Genomic DNA, 20,438 nt, shown 5'->3' with positions numbered 1-20,438 from the left:
GCATACCCCATCAGTGCAGCAATGCTTATTCAATACCGCCAGCAGATGGAGACACTGGGGATAATTTTCTAAGGATTTATACTGATTTTCCTGTCTGAATTTGTCGCACAGAAAGTTGCAGGCCAAATATGTGTGACATTTCTGCGACTTTAGCTTCTAGAGCATTTTTACAACATTATACATAGGTGCTGAATACATAAAAAGCGACTGTTCAGCGACAGACAAGTCGCATCGGCTGAAAGTAGGCCAGAATGTCAGTCCATGTTGGAGCAGGTTTAGATACAGTCTAAAGCATAGATCTCAAAGTCTGTGCACAGAATTTAGCAAGGGCCTCGCACCTTCTGATGCATCAGGTAGGTGCACAATAGCATAGCCTAACCCTCTGTACTTTGGTCTATATTGATGCGGGACATAGACAGCCAGCTGATGACCAATCCATTAGTGCAATGGGAAGCATTTGTCTTTGCCTTTGCAATACCACAGAAGCAATGCATGGTCAATGTACAGCAATGACACACCTGTGTGAACAGCCAGGAGACCCCCCCCCCCCCCATGTTATGTTACATAGTTACATAGTTAGTACGGTCGAAAAAAGACATATGTCCATCACGTTCAACCAGGGAATTAAGGGGTAGGGGTGTGGCGCGATATTGGGGAAGGGATGAGATTTTATATTTCTTCATAAGCATTAATCTTATTTTGTCAATTAGGAACATTCAGCACCCACCCGCTATCAAGGCAGCTGCCTATCATGTCATGCCCTACCTGCACAGGTGTGCTGGCTACTCAAATGATCCAATTAAGGAGGCCATTTAGTCAGCAGCAGCAGAAGTCCTGTGCCTGGACGCTCCAACAGGGGCCAGACACAAGCAGAAGCAGAAGCAGCAGAAGCAGCAGCAGCACCACCTTTTGTTTATTGGCTGCAGCAGCAGCAAGGCCCACAGGGCTGGCTAGCTGGCTAGCCAGCAAGCAGGTAGCAATGAAAGTAGGAATCTTTCTTTTTAACCCTGTAAGGGGGTGGTGCACTGTACCCGAAGATACTGCCATATCGGGTCAATGCATAGGGCGACGGAAGCAAGCTTCGAAATCGGCCCCCGTTCTCAAAAATCCATTTAATATATGGTCCCCAGATAGGGGACGTATCAGATATTAAACTGATAAGAACAGATACTACACTTGATCTTAGCCAAAAGGCCGAGAAGCGATAACCGTGAAAGGGGCGGGCCCAACAAGGTCCCCTTCATGGGCACTATCACTGCTTGCTGTCAGGGAGGCTGCCAGACAATTTTCCATGCACACTCTGGGCTGGGGGGCAGTCAACCACCAGTACACACAGCAGAACCTAAACCCATACCATTATTGCTAAGCAGCAAGACAGGGGCCCATTGCACTCCCACGGGGCCTTTTTAAATGCAATCCATAACCCGGATTTGCCAGGAACCCTTCTTACTCCTCCTACTTGCATGTGACACTGGGCTTAGGATCTGCATAGGAAACACACACACAAGCACACACCTACCTTTGTTGCCTGCAGATGCCTCCTTGGCTGTCCCCAAACGGTATCAAACCAACACCCACGGGAAGCTGTAAGCATAGAGGACATGCCTGCACCCCATTGGACTTACCTGTGTGGGTTAAATCCGGGTTATTTGACAACCTATGGCGGTGATGGTTCTGCTCAGGCAGAGCAGTGCTGATGCTCCTCATAAAGCTGTCGCTGCTGTGAAGGTTCTAGGTGACATCACAAATCCCTTTGGTTACATACACAACAAAGCTGGGTTGTTGTTGTTTACACTCTGCAAGGCCTGTGGAAGTGAGTGACATCATAGCACTGTAGTTCTGAGGGTTCAAGATGGATGCAACAATCTCCTGTTGCTTCTATGAAGGCCGTAATAGACGACATCACCAAACAGCTCCATAGTCACATACACAGCAAAGGAGAGATGTTGTTTACACCTAGTGATGTCAGTGGTATTGAGTGACATCACAGCACAGTGCTAAGGCTCCTGGGCCTGGACACAGCAGCGGCTGCAATATCTCAACGGAGAATACGTTTATATCTATGTGTGTGTGTGCGCATATATATATATATATATATATATATATATATATATATATATATATATATATATTTCTCCGCCGAAATCACTTTTAAACCCATTTCCACCTTTTTTTCCCTTCTCTTCCTCTTACTTTTTTTTCACGTTTTTCTCCTTTTCGCCTCTTTTCTGGGCGTATTATTCTTCTTTTTCTTCTTTTTTTTCGTCTAATGCATACCCCATCAGTGCAGCATTGCTTATTCAATACCGCCAGCAGATGGAGACACTGGGGGATAATTTTCTAAGGATTTATACTGATTTTTCCTGTCTGAATTTGTCGCACAGAAAGTTGCAGGCCAAATATGTGTGACATTTCTGCGACTTTAGCTTCTAGAGCATTTTTACAACATTATACATAGGTGCTGAATACATAAAAAGCGACTGTTCAGCGACAGACAAGTCGCATCGGCTGAAAGTAGGCCAGAATGTCAGTCCATGTTGGAGCAGGTTTAGATACAGTCTAAAGCATAGATCTCAAAGTCTGTGCACAGAATTTAGCAAGGGCCTCGCACCTTCTGATGCATCAGGTAGGTGCACAATAGCATAGCCTAACCCTCTGTACTTTGGTCTATATTGATGCGGGACATAGACAGCCAGCTGATGACCAATCCATTAGTGCAATGGATGGCTGGAAGCATTTGTCTTTGCCTTTGCAATACCACAGAAGCAATGCATGGTCAATGTACAGCAATGACACACCTGTGTGAACAGCCAGGAGACCCCCCCCCCCCCATGTTATGTTACATAGTTACATAGTTAGTACGGTCGAAAAAAGACATATGTCCATCACGTTCAACCAGGGAATTAAGGGGTAGGGGTGTGGCGCGATATTGGGGAAGGGATGAGATTTTATATTTCTTCATAAGCATTAATCTTATTTTGTCAATTAGGAACATTCAGCACCCACCCGCTATCAAGGCAGCTGCCTATCATGTCATGCCCTACCTGCACAGGTGTGCTGGCTACTCAAATGATCCAATTAAGGAGGCCATTTAGTCAGCAGCAGCAGAAGTCCTGTGCCTGGACGCTCCAACAGGGGCCAGACACAAGCAGAAGCAGAAGCAGCAGAAGCAGCAGCAGCACCACCTTTTGTTTATTGGCTGCAGCAGCAGCAAGGCCCACAGGGCTGGCTAGCTGGCTAGCCAGCAAGCAGGTAGCAATGAAAGTAGGAATCTTTCTTTTTAACCCTGTAAGGGGGTGGTGCACTGTACCCGAAGATACTGCCATATCGGGTCAATGCATAGGGCGACGGAAGCAAGCTTCGAAATCGGCCCCCGTTCTCAAAAATCCATTTAATATATGGTCCCCAGATAGGGGACGTATCAGATATTAAACTGATAAGAACAGATACTACACTTGATCTTAGCCAAAAGGCCGAGAAGCGATAACCGTGAAAGGGGCGGGCCCAACAAGGTCCCCTTCATGGGCACTATCACTGCTTGCTGTCAGGGAGGCTGCCAGACAATTTTCCATGCACACTCTGGGCTGGGGGGCAGTCAACCACCAGTACACACAGCAGAACCTAAACCCATACCATTATTGCTAAGCAGCAAGACAGGGGCCCATTGCACTCCCACGGGGCCTTTTTAAATGCAATCCATAACCCGGATTTGCCAGGAACCCTTCTTACTCCTCCTACTTGCATGTGACACTGGGCTTAGGATCTGCATAGGAAACACACACACAAGCACACACCTACCTTTGTTGCCTGCAGATGCCTCCTTGGCTGTCCCCAAACGGTATCAAACCAACACCCACGGGAAGCTGTAAGCATAGAGGACATGCCTGCACCCCATTGGACTTACCTGTGTGGGTTAAATCCGGGTTATTTGACAACCTATGGCGGTGATGGTTCTGCTCAGGCAGAGCAGTGCTGATGCTCCTCATAAAGCTGTCGCTGCTGTGAAGGTTCTAGGTGACATCACAAATCCCTTTGGTTACATACACAACAAAGCTGGGTTGTTGTTGTTTACACTCTGCAAGGCCTGTGGAAGTGAGTGACATCATAGCACTGTAGTTCTGAGGGTTCAAGATGGATGCAACAATCTCCTGTTGCTTCTATGAAGGCCGTAATAGACGACATCACCAAACAGCTCCATAGTCACATACACAGCAAAGGAGAGATGTTGTTTACACCTAGTGATGTCAGTGGTATTGAGTGACATCACAGCACAGTGCTAAGGCTCCTGGGCCTGGACACAGCAGCGGCTGCAATATCTCAACGGAGAATACGTTTATATCTATGTGTGTGTGTGCGCATATATATATATATATATATATATATATATATATATATATATATATATTCTCCGCCGAAATCACTTTTAAACCCATTTCCACCTTTTTTTCCCTTCTCTTCCTCTTACTTTTTTTTCACGTTTTTTTACGTTTTTCTCCTTTTCGCCTCTTTTCTGGGCGTATTATTCTTCTTTTTCTTCTTTTTTTTCGTCTAATGCATACCCCATCAGTGCAGCAATGCTTATTCAATACCGCCAGCAGATGGAGACACTGGGGGATAATTTTCTAAGGATTTATACTGATTTTTCCTGTCTGAATTTGTCGCACAGAAAGTTGCAGGCCAAATATGTGTGACATTTCTGCGACTTTAGCTTCTAGAGCATTTTTACAACATTATACATAGGTGCTGAATACATAAAAAGCGACTGTTCAGCGACAGACAAGTCGCATCGGCTGAAAGTAGGCCAGAATGTCAGTCCATGTTGGAGCAGGTTTAGATACAGTCTAAAGCATAGATCTCAAAGTCTGTGCACAGAATTTAGCAAGGGCCTCGCACCTTCTGATGCATCAGGTAGGTGCACAATAGCATAGCCTAACCCTCTGTACTTTGGTCTATATTGATGCGGGACATAGACAGCCAGCTGATGACCAATCCATTAGTGCAATGGATGGCTGGAAGCATTTGTCTTTGCCTTTGCAATACCACAGAAGCAATGCATGGTCAATGTACAGCAATGACACACCTGTGTGAACAGCCAGGAGACCCCCCCCCCCCATGTTATGTTACATAGTTACATAGTTAGTACGGTCGAAAAAAGACATATGTCCATCACGTTCAACCAGGGAATTAAGGGGTAGGGGTGTGGCGCGATATTGGGGAAGGGATGAGATTTTATATTTCTTCATAAGCATTAATCTTATTTTGTCAATTAGGAACATTCAGCACCCACCCGCTATCAAGGCAGCTGCCTATCATGTCATGCCCTACCTGCACAGGTGTGCTGGCTACTCAAATGATCCAATTAAGGAGGCCATTTAGTCAGCAGCAGCAGAAGTCCTGTGCCTGGACGCTCCAACAGGGGCCAGACACAAGCAGAAGCAGAAGCAGCAGAAGCAGCAGCAGCACCACCTTTTGTTTATTGGCTGCAGCAGCAGCAAGGCCCACAGGGCTGGCTAGCTGGCTAGCCAGCAAGCAGGTAGCAATGAAAGTAGGAATCTTTCTTTTTAACCCTGTAAGGGGGTGGTGCACTGTACCCGAAGATACTGCCATATCGGGTCAATGCATAGGGCGACGGAAGCAAGCTTCGAAATCGGCCCCCGTTCTCAAAAATCCATTTAATATATGGTCCCCAGATAGGGGACGTATCAGATATTAAACTGATAAGAACAGATACTACACTTGATCTTAGCCAAAAGGCCGAGAAGCGATAACCGTGAAAGGGGCGGGCCCAACAAGGTCCCCTTCATGGGCACTATCACTGCTTGCTGTCAGGGAGGCTGCCAGACAATTTTCCATGCACACTCTGGGCTGGGGGGCAGTCAACCACCAGTACACACAGCAGAACCTAAACCCATACCATTATTGCTAAGCAGCAAGACAGGGGCCCATTGCACTCCCACGGGGCCTTTTTAAATGCAATCCATAACCCGGATTTGCCAGGAACCCTTCTTACTCCTCCTACTTGCATGTGACACTGGGCTTAGGATCTGCATAGGAAACACACACACAAGCACACACCTACCTTTGTTGCCTGCAGATGCCTCCTTGGCTGTCCCCAAACGGTATCAAACCAACACCCACGGGAAGCTGTAAGCATAGAGGACATGCCTGCACCCCATTGGACTTACCTGTGTGGGTTAAATCCGGGTTATTTGACAACCTATGGCGGTGATGGTTCTGCTCAGGCAGAGCAGTGCTGATGCTCCTCATAAAGCTGTCGCTGCTGTGAAGGTTCTAGGTGACATCACAAATCCCTTTGGTTACATACACAACAAAGCTGGGTTGTTGTTGTTTACACTCTGCAAGGCCTGTGGAAGTGAGTGACATCATAGCACTGTAGTTCTGAGGGTTCAAGATGGATGCAACAATCTCCTGTTGCTTCTATGAAGGCCGTAATAGACGACATCACCAAACAGCTCCATAGTCACATACACAGCAAAGGAGAGATGTTGTTTACACCTAGTGATGTCAGTGGTATTGAGTGACATCACAGCACAGTGCTAAGGCTCCTGGGCCTGGACACAGCAGCGGCTGCAATATCTCAACGGAGAATACGTTTATATCTATGTGTGTGTGTGCGCATATATATATATATATATATATATATATATATATATATATATATATATATTTCTCCGCCGAAATCACTTTTAAACCCATTTCCACCTTTTTTTCCCTTCTCTTCCTCTTACTTTTTTTTCACGTTTTTTTACGTTTTTCTCCTTTTCGCCTCTTTTCTGGGCGTATTATTCTTCTTTTTCTTCTTTTTTTTCGTCTAATGCATACCCCATCAGTGCAGCAATGCTTATTCAATACCGCCAGCAGATGGAGACACTGGGGGATAATTTTCTAAGGATTTATACTGATTTTTCCTGTCTGAATTTGTCGCACAGAAAGTTGCAGGCCAAATATGTGTGACATTTCTGCGACTTTAGCTTCTAGAGCATTTTTACAACATTATACATAGGTGCTGAATACATAAAAAGCGACTGTTCAGCGACAGACAAGTCGCATCGGCTGAAAGTAGGCCAGAATGTCAGTCCATGTTGGAGCAGGTTTAGATACAGTCTAAAGCATAGATCTCAAAGTCTGTGCACAGAATTTAGCAAGGGCCTCGCACCTTCTGATGCATCAGGTAGGTGCACAATAGCATAGCCTAACCCTCTGTACTTTGGTCTATATTGATGCGGGACATAGACAGCCAGCTGATGACCAATCCATTAGTGCAATGGATGGCTGGAAGCATTTGTCTTTGCCTTTGCAATACCACAGAAGCAATGCATGGTCAATGTACAGCAATGACACACCTGTGTGAACAGCCAGGAGACCCCCCCCCCCCCCATGTTATGTTACATAGTTACATAGTTAGTACGGTCGAAAAAAGACATATGTCCATCACGTTCAACCAGGGAATTAAGGGGTAGGGGTGTGGCGCGATATTGGGGAAGGGATGAGATTTTATATTTCTTCATAAGCATTAATCTTATTTTGTCAATTAGGAACATTCAGCACCCACCCGCTATCAAGGCAGCTGCCTATCATGTCATGCCCTACCTGCACAGGTGTGCTGGCTACTCAAATGATCCAATTAAGGAGGCCATTTAGTCAGCAGCAGCAGAAGTCCTGTGCCTGGACGCTCCAACAGGGGCCAGACACAAGCAGAAGCAGAAGCAGCAGAAGCAGCAGCAGCACCACCTTTTGTTTATTGGCTGCAGCAGCAGCAAGGCCCACAGGGCTGGCTAGCTGGCTAGCCAGCAAGCAGGTAGCAATGAAAGTAGGAATCTTTCTTTTTAACCCTGTAAGGGGGTGGTGCACTGTACCCGAAGATACTGCCATATCGGGTCAATGCATAGGGCGACGGAAGCAAGCTTCGAAATCGGCCCCCGTTCTCAAAAATCCATTTAATATATGGTCCCCAGATAGGGGACGTATCAGATATTAAACTGATAAGAACAGATACTACACTTGATCTTAGCCAAAAGGCCGAGAAGCGATAACCGTGAAAGGGGCGGGCCCAACAAGGTCCCCTTCATGGGCACTATCACTGCTTGCTGTCAGGGAGGCTGCCAGACAATTTTCCATGCACACTCTGGGCTGGGGGGCAGTCAACCACCAGTACACACAGCAGAACCTAAACCCATACCATTATTGCTAAGCAGCAAGACAGGGGCCCATTGCACTCCCACGGGGCCTTTTTAAATGCAATCCATAACCCGGATTTGCCAGGAACCCTTCTTACTCCTCCTACTTGCATGTGACACTGGGCTTAGGATCTGCATAGGAAACACACACACAAGCACACACCTACCTTTGTTGCCTGCAGATGCCTCCTTGGCTGTCCCCAAACGGTATCAAACCAACACCCACGGGAAGCTGTAAGCATAGAGGACATGCCTGCACCCCATTGGACTTACCTGTGTGGGTTAAATCCGGGTTATTTGACAACCTATGGCGGTGATGGTTCTGCTCAGGCAGAGCAGTGCTGATGCTCCTCATAAAGCTGTCGCTGCTGTGAAGGTTCTAGGTGACATCACAAATCCCTTTGGTTACATACACAACAAAGCTGGGTTGTTGTTGTTTACACTCTGCAAGGCCTGTGGAAGTGAGTGACATCATAGCACTGTAGTTCTGAGGGTTCAAGATGGATGCAACAATCTCCTGTTGCTTCTATGAAGGCCGTAATAGACGACATCACCAAACAGCTCCATAGTCACATACACAGCAAAGGAGAGATGTTGTTTACACCTAGTGATGTCAGTGGTATTGAGTGACATCACAGCACAGTGCTAAGGCTCCTGGGCCTGGACACAGCAGCGGCTGCAATATCTCAACGGAGAATACGTTTATATCTATGTGTGTGTGTGCGCATATATATATATATATATATATATATATATATATATATATATATATATATTTCTCCGCCGAAATCACTTTTAAACCCATTTCCACCTTTTTTTCCCTTCTCTTCCTCTTACTTTTTTTTCACGTTTTTTTACGTTTTTCTCCTTTTCGCCTCTTTTCTGGGCGTATTATTCTTCTTTTTCTTCTTTTTTTTCGTCTAATGCATACCCCATCAGTGCAGCAATGCTTATTCAATACCGCCAGCAGATGGAGACACTGGGGGATAATTTTCTAAGGATTTATACTGATTTTTCCTGTCTGAATTTGTCGCACAGAAAGTTGCAGGCCAAATATGTGTGACATTTCTGCGACTTTAGCTTCTAGAGCATTTTTACAACATTATACATAGGTGCTGAATACATAAAAAGCGACTGTTCAGCGACAGACAAGTCGCATCGGCTGAAAGTAGGCCAGAATGTCAGTCCATGTTGGAGCAGGTTTAGATACAGTCTAAAGCATAGATCTCAAAGTCTGTGCACAGAATTTAGCAAGGGCCTCGCACCTTCTGATGCATCAGGTAGGTGCACAATAGCATAGCCTAACCCTCTGTACTTTGGTCTATATTGATGCGGGACATAGACAGCCAGCTGATGACCAATCCATTAGTGCAATGGATGGCTGGAAGCATTTGTCTTTGCCTTTGCAATACCACAGAAGCAATGCATGGTCAATGTACAGCAATGACACACCTGTGTGAACAGCCAGGAGACCCCCCCCCCCCCCATGTTATGTTACATAGTTACATAGTTAGTACGGTCGAAAAAAGACATATGTCCATCACGTTCAACCAGGGAATTAAGGGGTAGGGGTGTGGCGCGATATTGGGGAAGGGATGAGATTTTATATTTCTTCATAAGCATTAATCTTATTTTGTCAATTAGGAACATTCAGCACCCACCCGCTATCAAGGCAGCTGCCTATCATGTCATGCCCTACCTGCACAGGTGTGCTGGCTACTCAAATGATCCAATTAAGGAGGCCATTTAGTCAGCAGCAGCAGAAGTCCTGTGCCTGGACGCTCCAACAGGGGCCAGACACAAGCAGAAGCAGAAGCAGCAGAAGCAGCAGCAGCACCACCTTTTGTTTATTGGCTGCAGCAGCAGCAAGGCCCACAGGGCTGGCTAGCTGGCTAGCCAGCAAGCAGGTAGCAATGAAAGTAGGAATCTTTCTTTTTAACCCTGTAAGGGGGTGGTGCACTGTACCCGAAGATACTGCCATATCGGGTCAATGCATAGGGCGACGGAAGCAAGCTTCGAAATCGGCCCCCGTTCTCAAAAATCCATTTAATATATGGTCCCCAGATAGGGGACGTATCAGATATTAAACTGATAAGAACAGATTTTTTTTTTTTTTTTTTTTCTAAAGCCGAGGAACGTGCTTTCGATTCACCCAAAGTGCAAGAAAAAGTGCAAACGTGTTACACTAAAAAAACGTGCACAAAGGATGCGGTCTATCGCAAGCCCTTCTCCAATAGGAGAGAGGCCCCCCAACAAACCTTACCCTTCGCCTCCGGACCAAATGGTACCTGCGAGGTTCCAGGTTCGATGTCCCTTTTCGCCGAAGCTACTAGGGGACCACAAATGCTCCCGGCATCCCCCTTGGCGTTAGCCAAGGTATCTGCCCGCAGAGCCGATTACGGTAGGTACCCTGCCAAAGCAGGAGTACCCGGGGTGTTTGCAGGGAGGTGCGGAACCTAATGGCCACACACACCTCCCCTAGACCGCCAGGAGGGACACCCAGAAGGGCTACCGCATCCTGACCAATCCTGTGAACACACAACACGCAAAAGGTGACACAGTGAGACAAAAAAGAAATAAATAAGTGAATGTGTGCAGATATACTGCCCGGACATCCGGCCGGATCAATAAAAATTTCTCTGATCCTAGCCAGAAGGCCGGGAATCAAGAGGTGAGTGCCACAAGGTGAAGAGATTATGGTGCCCGTGCTTCAACTCAGTGAGTCTATTCTCCCAGTGAGTTTCGGCACCTCGGGGTCACCACTCCCCGAGGCACAAAAGTACCTCGGCTCTAGACCCTCTCAGCCTCATGGCGAGACCCGGAGGGAACAGGTCACATCGGGGCAGCCGTCGAGCTGATTCCTCAGAACCAGCCCCGGAAAGCCCTGGTACACCTGCATCCTCCATGCAGCACCCATCCCCACCAGCATGAAAACTGATAAGAACAGATACTACACTTGATCTTAGCCAAAAGGCCGAGAAGCGATAACCGTGAAAGGGGCGGGCCCAACAAGGTCCCCTTCATGGGCACTATCACTGCTTGCTGTCAGGGAGGCTGCCAGACAATTTTCCATGCACACTCTGGGCTGGGGGGCAGTCAACCACCAGTACACACAGCAGAACCTAAACCCATACCATTATTGCTAAGCAGCAAGACAGGGGCCCATTGCACTCCCACGGGGCCTTTTTAAATGCAATCCATAACCCGGATTTGCCAGGAACCCTTCTTACTCCTCCTACTTGCATGTGACACTGGGCTTAGGATCTGCATAGGAAACACACACACAAGCACACACCTACCTTTGTTGCCTGCAGATGCCTCCTTGGCTGTCCCCAAACGGTATCAAACCAACACCCACGGGAAGCTGTAAGCATAGAGGACATGCCTGCACCCCATTGGACTTACCTGTGTGGGTTAAATCCGGGTTATTTGACAACCTATGGCGGTGATGGTTCTGCTCAGGCAGAGCAGTGCTGATGCTCCTCATAAAGCTGTCGCTGCTGTGAAGGTTCTAGGTGACATCACAAATCCCTTTGGTTACATACACAACAAAGCTGGGTTGTTGTTGTTTACACTCTGCAAGGCCTGTGGAAGTGAGTGACATCATAGCACTGTAGTTCTGAGGGTTCAAGATGGATGCAACAATCTCCTGTTGCTTCTATGAAGGCCGTAATAGACGACATCACCAAACAGCTCCATAGTCACATACACAGCAAAGGAGAGATGTTGTTTACACCTAGTGATGTCAGTGGTATTGAGTGACATCACAGCACAGTGCTAAGGCTCCTGGGCCTGGACACAGCAGCGGCTGCAATATCTCAACGGAGAATACGTTTATATCTATGTGTGTGTGTGCGCATATATATATATATATATATATATATATATATATATATATATATATATATTTCTCCGCCGAAATCACTTTTAAACCCATTTCCACCTTTTTTTCCCTTCTCTTCCTCTTACTTTTTTTTCACGTTTTTTTACGTTTTTCTCCTTTTCGCCTCTTTTCTGGGCGTATTATTCTTCTTTTTCTTCTTTTTTTTCGTCTAATGCATACCCCATCAGTGCAGCAATGCTTATTCAATACCGCCAGCAGATGGAGACACTGGGGGATAATTTTCTAAGGATTTATACTGATTTTTCCTGTCTGAATTTGTCGCACAGAAAGTTGCAGGCCAAATATGTGTGACATTTCTGCGACTTTAGCTTCTAGAGCATTTTTACAACATTATACATAGGTGCTGAATACATAAAAAGCGACTGTTCAGCGACAGACAAGTCGCATCGGCTGAAAGTAGGCCAGAATGTCAGTCCATGTTGGAGCAGGTTTAGATACAGTCTAAAGCATAGATCTCAAAGTCTGTGCACAGAATTTAGCAAGGGCCTCGCACCTTCTGATGCATCAGGTAGGTGCACAATAGCATAGCCTAACCCTCTGTACTTTGGTCTATATTGATGCGGGACATAGACAGCCAGCTGATGACCAATCCATTAGTGCAATGGATGGCTGGAAGCATTTGTCTTTGCCTTTGCAATACCACAGAAGCAATGCATGGTCAATGTACAGCAATGACACACCTGTGTGAACAGCCAGGAGACCCCCCCCCCCCCCATGTTATGTTACATAGTTACATAGTTAGTACGGTCGAAAAAAGACATATGTCCATCACGTTCAACCAGGGAATTAAGGGGTAGGGGTGTGGCGCGATATTGGGGAAGGGATGAGATTTTATATTTCTTCATAAGCATTAATCTTATTTTGTCAATTAGGAACATTCAGCACCCACCCGCTATCAAGGCAGCTGCCTATCATGTCATGCCCTACCTGCACAGGTGTGCTGGCTACTCAAATGATCCAATTAAGGAGGCCATTTAGTCAGCAGCAGCAGAAGTCCTGTGCCTGGACGCTCCAACAGGGGCCAGACACAAGCAGAAGCAGAAGCAGCAGCAGCACCACCTTTTGTTTATTGGCTGCAGCAGCAGCAAGGCCCACAGGGCTGGCTAGCTGGCTAGCCAGCAAGCAGGTAGCAATGAAAGTAGGAATCTTTCTTTTTAACCCTGTAAGGGGGTGGTGCACTGTACCCGAAGATACTGCCATATCGGGTCAATGCATAGGGCGACGGAAGCAAGCTTCGAAATCGGCCCCCGTTCTCAAAAATCCATTTAATATATGGTCCCCAGATAGGGGACGTATCAGATATTAAACTGATAAGAACAGATACTACACTTGATCTTAGCCAAAAGGCCGAGAAGCGATAACCGTGAAAGGGGCGGGCCCAACAAGGTCCCCTTCATGGGCACTATCACTGCTTGCTGTCAGGGAGGCTGCCAGACAATTTTCCATGCACACTCTGGGCTGGGGGGCAGTCAACCACCAGTACACACAGCAGAACCTAAACCCATACCATTATTGCTAAGCAGCAAGACAGGGGCCCATTGCACTCCCACGGGGCCTTTTTAAATGCAATCCATAACCCGGATTTGCCAGGAACCCTTCTTACTCCTCCTACTTGCATGTGACACTGGGCTTAGGATCTGCATAGGAAACACACACACAAGCACACACCTACCTTTGTTGCCTGCAGATGCCTCCTTGGCTGTCCCCAAACGGTATCAAACCAACACCCACGGGAAGCTGTAAGCATAGAGGACATGCCTGCACCCCATTGGACTTACCTGTGTGGGTTAAATCCGGGTTATTTGACAACCTATGGCGGTGATGGTTCTGCTCAGGCAGAGCAGTGCTGATGCTCCTCATAAAGCTGTCGCTGCTGTGAAGGTTCTAGGTGACATCACAAATCCCTTTGGTTACATACACAACAAAGCTGGGTTGTTGTTGTTTACACTCTGCAAGGCCTGTGGAAGTGAGTGACATCATAGCACTGTAGTTCTGAGGGTTCAAGATGGATGCAACAATCTCCTGTTGCTTCTATGAAGGCCGTAATAGACGACATCACCAAACAGCTCCATAGTCACATACACAGCAAAGGAGAGATGTTGTTTACACCTAGTGATGTCAGTGGTATTGAGTGACATCACAGCACAGTGCTAAGGCTCCTGGGCCTGGACACAGCAGCGGCTGCAATATCTCAACGGAGAATACGTTTATATCTATGTGTGTGTGTGCGCATATATATATATATATATATATATATATATATATATATATATATATATCTCCGCCGAAATCACTTTTAAACCCATTTCCACCTTTTTTTCCCTTCTCTTCCTCTTACTTTTTTTTCACGTTTTTTTACGTTTTTCTCCTTTTCGCCTCTTTTCTGGGCGTATTATTCTTCTTTTTCTTCTTTTTTTTCGTCTAATGCATACCCCATCAGTGCAGCAATGCTTATTCAATACCGCCAGCAGATGGAGACACTGGGGGATAATTTTCTAAGGATTTATACTGATTTTTCCTGTCTGAATTTGTCGCACAGAAAGTTGCAGGCCAAATATGTGTGACATTTCTGCGACTTTAGCTTCTAGAGCATTTTTACAACATTATACATAGGTGCTGAATACATAAAAAGCGACTGTTCAGCGACAGACAAGTCGCATCGGCTGAAAGTAGGCCAGAATGTCAGTCCATGTTGGAGCAGGTTTAGATACAGTCTAAAGCATAGATCTCAAAGTCTGTGCACAGAATTTAGCAAGGGCCTCGCACCTTCTGATGCATCAGGTAGGTGCACAATAGCATAGCCTAACCCTCTGTACTTTGGTCTATATTGATGCGGGACATAGACAGCCAGCTGATGACCAATCCATTAGTGCAATGGATGGCTGGAAGCATTTGTCTTTGCCTTTGCAATACCACAGAAGCAATGCATGGTCAATGTACAGCAATGACACACCTGTGTGAACAGCCAGGAGACCCCCCCCCCCCCATGTTATGTTACATAGTTACATAGTTAGTACGGTCGAAAAAAGACATATGTCCATCACGTTCAACCAGGGAATTAAGGGGTAGGGGTGTGGCGCGATATTGGGGAAGGGATGAGATTTTATATTTCTTCATAAGCATTAATCTTATTTTGTCAATTAGGAACATTCAGCACCCACCCGCTATCAAGGCAGCTGCCTATCATGTCATGCCCTACCTGCACAGGTGTGCTGGCTACTCAAATGATCCAATTAAGGAGGCCATTTAGTCAGCAGCAGCAGAAGTCCTGTGCCTGGACGCTCCAACAGGGGCCAGACACAAGCAGAAGCAGAAGCAGCAGAAGCAGCAGCAGCACCACCTTTTGTTTATTGGCTGCAGCAGCAGCAAGGCCCACAGGGCTGGCTAGCTGGCTAGCCAGCAAGCAGGTAGCAATGAAAGTAGGAATCTTTCTTTTTAACCCTGTAAGGGGGTGGTGCACTGTACCCGAAGATACTGCCATATCGGGTCAATGCATAGGGCGACGGAAGCAAGCTTCGAAATCGGCCCCCGTTCTCAAAAATCCATTTAATATATGGTCCCCAGATAGGGGACGTATCAGATATTAAACTGATAAGAACAGATACTACACTTGATCTTAGCCAAAAGGCCGAGAAGCGATAACCGTGAAAGGGGCGGGCCCAACAAGGTCCCCTTCATGGGCACTATCACTGCTTGCTGTCAGGGAGGCTGCCAGACAATTTTCCATGCACACTCTGGGCTGGGGGGCAGTCAACCACCAGTACACACAGCAGAACCTAAACCCATACCATTATTGCTAAGCAGCAAGACAGGGGCCCATTGCACTCCCACGGGGCCTTTTTAAATGCAATCCATAACCCGGATTTGCCAGGAACCCTTCTTACTCCTCCTACTTGCATGTGACACTGGGCTTAGGATCTGCATAGGAAACACACACACAAGCACACACCTACCTTTGTTGCCTGCAGATGCCTCCTTGGCTGTCCCCAAACGGTATCAAACCAACACCCACGGGAAGCTGTAAGCATAGAGGACATGCCTGCACCCCATTGGACTTACCTGTGTGGGTTAAATCCGGGTTATTTGACAACCTATGGCGGTGATGGTTCTGCTCAGGCAGAGCAGTGCTGATGCTCCTCATAAAGCTGTCGCTGCTGTGAAGGTTCTAGGTGACATCACAAATCCCTTTGGTTACATACACAACAAAGCTGGGTTGTTGTTGTTTACACTCTGCAAGGCCTGTGGAAGTGAGTGACATCATAGCACTGTAGTTCTGAGGGTTCAAGATGGATGCAACAATCTCCTGTTGCTTCTATGAAGGCCGTAATAGACGACATCACCAAACAGCTCCATAGTCACATACACAGCAAAGGAGAGATGTTGTTTACACCTAGTGATGTCAGTGGTATTGAGTGACATCACAGCACAGTGCTAAGGCTCCTGGGCCTGGACACAGCAGCGGCTGCAATATCTCAACGGAGAATACGTTTATATCTATGTGTGTGTGTGCGCATATATATATATATATATATATATATATATATATATATATATATATATTCTCCGCCGAAATCACTTTTAAACCCATTTCCACCTTTTTTTCCCTTCTCTTCCTCTTACTTTTTTTTCACGTTTTTTTACGTTTTTCTCCTTTTCGCCTCTTTTCTGGGCGTATTATTCTTCTTTTTCTTCTTTTTTTTCGTCTAATGCATACCCCATCAGTGCAGCAATGCTTATTCAATACCGCCAGCAGATGGAGACACTGGGGGATAATTTTCTAAGGATTTATACTGATTTTTCCTGTCTGAATTTGTCGCACAGAAAGTTGCAGGCCAAATATGTGTGACATTTCTGCGACTTTAGCTTCTAGAGCATTTTTACAACATTATACATAGGTGCTGAATACATAAAAAGCGACTGTTCAGCGACAGACAAGTCGCATCGGCTGAAAGTAGGCCAGAATGTCAGTCCATGTTGGAGCAGGTTTAGATACAGTCTAAAGCATAGATCTCAAAGTCTGTGCACAGAATTTAGCAAGGGCCTCGCACCTTCTGATGCATCAGGTAGGTGCACAATAGCATAGCCTAACCCTCTGTACTTTGGTCTATATTGATGCGGGACATAGACAGCCAGCTGATGACCAATCCATTAGTGCAATGGATGGCTGGAAGCATTTGTCTTTGCCTTTGCAATACCACAGAAGCAATGCATGGTCAATGTACAGCAATGACACACCTGTGTGAACAGCCAGGAGACCCCCCCCCCCCCCATGTTATGTTACATAGTTACATAGTTAGTACGGTCGAAAAAAGACATATGTCCATCACGTTCAACCAGGGAATTAAGGGGTAGGGGTGTGGCGCGATATTGGGGAAGGGATGAGATTTTATATTTCTTCATAAGCATTAATCTTATTTTGTCAATTAGGAACATTCAGCACCCACCCGCTATCAAGGCAGCTGCCTATCATGTCATGCCCTACCTGCACAGGTGTGCTGGCTACTCAAATGATCCAATTAAGGAGGCCATTTAGTCAGCAGCAGCAGAAGTCCTGTGCCTGGACGCTCCAACAGGGGCCAGACACAAGCAGAAGCAGAAGCAGCAGAAGCAGCAGCAGCACCACCTTTTGTTTATTGGCTGCAGCAGCAGCAAGGCCCACAGGGCTGGCTAGCTGGCTAGCCAGCAAGCAGGTAGCAATGAAAGTAGGAATCTTTCTTTTTAACCCTGTAAGGGGGTGGTGCACTGTACCCGAAGATACTGCCATATCGGGTCAATGCATAGGGCGACGGAAGCAAGCTTCGAAATCGGCCCCCGTTCTCAAAAATCCATTTAATATATGGTCCCCAGATAGGGGACGTATCAGATATTAAACTGATAAGAACAGATACTACACTTGATCTTAGCCAAAAGGCCGAGAAGCGATAACCGTGAAAGGGGCGGGCCCAACAAGGTCCCCTTCATGGGCACTATCACTGCTTGCTGTCAGGGAGGCTGCCAGACAATTTTCCATGCACACTCTGGGCTGGGGGGCAGTCAACCACCAGTACACACAGCAGAACCTAAACCCATACCATTATTGCTAAGCAGCAAGACAGGGGCCCATTGCACTCCCACGGGGCCTTTTTAAATGCAATCCATAACCCGGATTTGCCAGGAACCCTTCTTACTCCTCCTACTTGCATGTGACACTGGGCTTAGGATCTGCATAGGAAACACACACACAAGCACACACCTACCTTTGTTGCCTGCAGATGCCTCCTTGGCTGTCCCCAAACGGTATCAAACCAACACCCACGGGAAGCTGTAAGCATAGAGGACATGCCTGCACCCCATTGGACTTACCTGTGTGGGTTAAATCCGGGTTATTTGACAACCTATGGCGGTGATGGTTCTGCTCAGGCAGAGCAGTGCTGATGCTCCTCATAAAGCTGTCGCTGCTGTGAAGGTTCTAGGTGACATCACAAATCCCTTTGGTTACATACACAACAAAGCTGGGTTGTTGTTGTTTACACTCTGCAAGGCCTGTGGAAGTGAGTGACATCATAGCACTGTAGTTCTGAGGGTTCAAGATGGATGCAACAATCTCCTGTTGCTTCTATGAAGGCCGTAATAGACGACATCACCAAACAGCTCCATAGTCACATACACAGCAAAGGAGAGATGTTGTTTACACCTAGTGATGTCAGTGGTATTGAGTGACATCACAGCACAGTGCTAAGGCTCCTGGGCCTGGACACAGCAGCGGCTGCAATATCTCAACGGAGAATACGTTTATATCTATGTGTGTGTGTGCGCATATATATATATATATATATATATATATATATATATATATATATATTCTCCGCCGAAATCACTTTTAAACCCATTTCCACCTTTTTTTCCCTTCTCTTCCTCTTACTTTTTTTTCACGTTTTTTTACGTTTTTCTCCTTTTCGCCTCTTTTCTGGGCGTATTATTCTTCTTTTTCTTCTTTTTTTTCGTCTAATGCATACCCCATCAGTGCAGCAATGCTTATTCAATACCGCCAGCAGATGGAGACACTGGGGGATAATTTTCTAAGGATTTATACTGATTTTTCCTGTCTGAATTTGTCGCACAGAAAGTTGCAGGCCAAATATGTGTGACATTTCTGCGACTTTAGCTTCTAGAGCATTTTTACAACATTATACATAGGTGCTGAATACATAAAAAGCGACTGTTCAGCGACAGACAAGTCGCATCGGCTGAAAGTAGGCCAGAATGTCAGTCCATGTTGGAGCAGGTTTAGATACAGTCTAAAGCATAGATCTCAAAGTCTGTGCACAGAATTTAGCAAGGGCCTCGCACCTTCTGATGCATCAGGTAGGTGCACAATAGCATAGCCTAACCCTCTGTACTTTGGTCTATATTGATGCGGGACATAGACAGCCAGCTGATGACCAATCCATTAGTGCAATGGATGGCTGGAAGCATTTGTCTTTGCCTTTGCAATACCACAGAAGCAATGCATGGTCAATGTACAGCAATGACACACCTGTGTGAACAGCCAGGAGACCCCCCCCCCCCCCATGTTATGTTACATAGTTACATAGTTAGTACGGTCGAAAAAAGACATATGTCCATCACGTTCAACCAGGGAATTAAGGGGTAGGGGTGTGGCGCGATATTGGGGAAGGGATGAGATTTTATATTTCTTCATAAGCATTAATCTTATTTTGTCAATTAGGAACATTCAGCACCCACCCGCTATCAAGGCAGCTGCCTATCATGTCATGCCCTACCTGCACAGGTGTGCTGGCTACTCAAATGATCCAATTAAGGAGGCCATTTAGTCAGCAGCAGCAGAAGTCCTGTGCCTGGACGCTCCAACAGGGGCCAGACACAAGCAGAAGCAGAAGCAGCAGAAGCAGCAGCAGCACCACCTTTTGTTTATTGGCTGCAGCAGCAGCAAGGCCCACAGGGCTGGCTAGCTGGCTAGCCAGCAAGCAGGTAGCAATGAAAGTAGGAATCTTTCTTTTTAACCCTGTAAGGGGGTGGTGCACTGTACCCGAAGATACTGCCATATCGGGTCAATGCATAGGGCGACGGAAGCAAGCTTCGAAATCGGCCCCCGTTCTCAAAAATCCATTTAATATATGGTCCCCAGATAGGGGACGTATCAGATATTAAACTGATAAGAACAGATACTACACTTGATCTTAGCCAAAAGGCCGAGAAGCGATAACCGTGAAAGGGGCGGGCCCAACAAGGTCCCCTTCATGGGCACTATCACTGCTTGCTGTCAGGGAGGCTGCCAGACAATTTTCCATGCACACTCTGGGCTGGGGGGCAGTCAACCACCAGTACACACAGCA

The 20,438-nt window shown here is 46.5% G+C and overlaps 9 non-coding genes and 1 pseudogene across 9 annotated transcripts; all 10 read right to left on the bottom strand.

Moving 5' to 3' along the window:
* Positions 1-1,015: 1,015 nt before the first annotated feature.
* On the bottom strand, positions 1,016-1,206 carry LOC130351145 (U2 spliceosomal RNA). The gene has a single exon (XR_008887900.1). It is a non-coding gene; the product is annotated as a U2 spliceosomal RNA (small nuclear RNA).
* A 2,088-nt stretch (positions 1,207-3,294) lies between these two features.
* On the bottom strand, positions 3,295-3,485 carry LOC130351144 (U2 spliceosomal RNA). The gene has a single exon (XR_008887899.1). It is a non-coding gene; the product is annotated as a U2 spliceosomal RNA (small nuclear RNA).
* A 2,090-nt stretch (positions 3,486-5,575) lies between these two features.
* Positions 5,576-5,766, bottom strand: LOC130351143 (U2 spliceosomal RNA). Its single transcript, XR_008887898.1, has one exon. It is a non-coding gene; the product is annotated as a U2 spliceosomal RNA (small nuclear RNA).
* A 2,095-nt stretch (positions 5,767-7,861) lies between these two features.
* Positions 7,862-8,052, bottom strand: LOC130351142 (U2 spliceosomal RNA). Its single transcript, XR_008887897.1, has one exon. It is a non-coding gene; the product is annotated as a U2 spliceosomal RNA (small nuclear RNA).
* Positions 8,053-10,147: 2,095 nt separating this feature from the next.
* LOC130351127 (U2 spliceosomal RNA) lies at positions 10,148-10,331 on the bottom strand. Its single transcript, XR_008887886.1, has one exon. It is a non-coding gene; the product is annotated as a U2 spliceosomal RNA (small nuclear RNA).
* Positions 10,332-11,024: 693 nt separating this feature from the next.
* Positions 11,025-11,184, bottom strand: LOC130351129 (U2 spliceosomal RNA; annotated as a pseudogene).
* Positions 11,185-13,270: 2,086 nt separating this feature from the next.
* On the bottom strand, positions 13,271-13,461 carry LOC130351140 (U2 spliceosomal RNA). The gene has a single exon (XR_008887895.1). It is a non-coding gene; the product is annotated as a U2 spliceosomal RNA (small nuclear RNA).
* Positions 13,462-15,551: 2,090 nt separating this feature from the next.
* On the bottom strand, positions 15,552-15,742 carry LOC130351138 (U2 spliceosomal RNA). Its single transcript, XR_008887894.1, has one exon. It is a non-coding gene; the product is annotated as a U2 spliceosomal RNA (small nuclear RNA).
* A 2,092-nt stretch (positions 15,743-17,834) lies between these two features.
* Positions 17,835-18,025, bottom strand: LOC130351137 (U2 spliceosomal RNA). Its single transcript, XR_008887893.1, has one exon. It is a non-coding gene; the product is annotated as a U2 spliceosomal RNA (small nuclear RNA).
* Positions 18,026-20,115: 2,090 nt separating this feature from the next.
* Positions 20,116-20,306, bottom strand: LOC130351136 (U2 spliceosomal RNA). The gene has a single exon (XR_008887892.1). It is a non-coding gene; the product is annotated as a U2 spliceosomal RNA (small nuclear RNA).
* Positions 20,307-20,438: the final 132 nt, after the last annotated feature.

The sequence above is a fragment of the Hyla sarda genome, unplaced genomic scaffold, assembly GCF_029499605.1.
Source record: "Hyla sarda isolate aHylSar1 unplaced genomic scaffold, aHylSar1.hap1 scaffold_963, whole genome shotgun sequence".
Classification (NCBI taxonomy): domain Eukaryota; kingdom Metazoa; phylum Chordata; class Amphibia; order Anura; family Hylidae; genus Hyla; species Hyla sarda.
The sequence above is the reverse complement of the archived record's forward strand: the minus strand, read 5'-3'. Positions and strand labels throughout refer to the sequence as shown.